Source organism: Gavialis gangeticus, unplaced genomic scaffold (assembly GCF_001723915.1).
Source record: "Gavialis gangeticus isolate Ggan-Ray unplaced genomic scaffold, GavGan_comp1, whole genome shotgun sequence".
In the NCBI taxonomy this organism is placed as follows: Eukaryota; Metazoa; Chordata; order Crocodylia; family Gavialidae; genus Gavialis; species Gavialis gangeticus.
The window spans coordinates 66,133,872-66,134,645 of record NW_017728993.1 but is presented as its reverse complement, the minus strand read 5'-3'; positions in this window follow the sequence as shown (position 1 = coordinate 66,134,645).

The window sequence follows — 774 nt, the reverse complement described above, 5'->3', positions numbered from 1 at the left end:
TAATATATATGACGGGATAACCTTACTGTGCACAGCCCTAAAGAATGTGCTGCCAGAGAACCTCGGCTAAACACAGCGTCTTGCTTCGTATTTATGTCAGCCTTGCCTAACATTTCCAAAAGTTCATTCTCGTTTTTGCTGCAGGCAATTTTTACTGATTTTGTGGGTTTTTTCCTTAAAAAAAAATGTATGTATCTCTCTCTTCTGCACAGTAGGATGCCTTTGAATTATTGCTTGGGCAGCAAACCCGGTACCTTTTTCTTCCTTTGTACTCCGGTTTCTCGCTAATATTATCCCTTCCTGTCCGTGAACAATATTTTCGTAACGACGGGGAAGATGCGGGTCCTTCCGTGATGCGGGGACTGGGCACGGGGCCGTGCCGCTGCAGCAAGACCGGCTTCGTGCCTCGGGCTCGGGTCCTTTCGGGGCCGGCGCCGGCTCGCTGTCCCCGCGCTGGGCCGGGCCGGCGGGGCGCACCTGGCGCCGCATCCCACCTGCCCCCGCGCCGAGGCGTTTGCGAGCTGCTCGGATGCGGCCAACGCGCATTGCTGCCTCGTCTCGATGCGACGTGACATTAGACTATCCCCCATCCTCGTATGGACATCGCGTTTCATTCACGAGCGAGAGCGTCAACCTCCCCTGGAGAAATACCGAAAGGGGGTCATTATTTATGTATTTCACGCGTGGGAGCGAAGTGGAGCCCGAAAGCAGGGGGGCTCGGAGCGGCCGCGGCTGCAGCCCTGGCCCCGTCGCAGCCCGGGGCTGGTGTGTAAA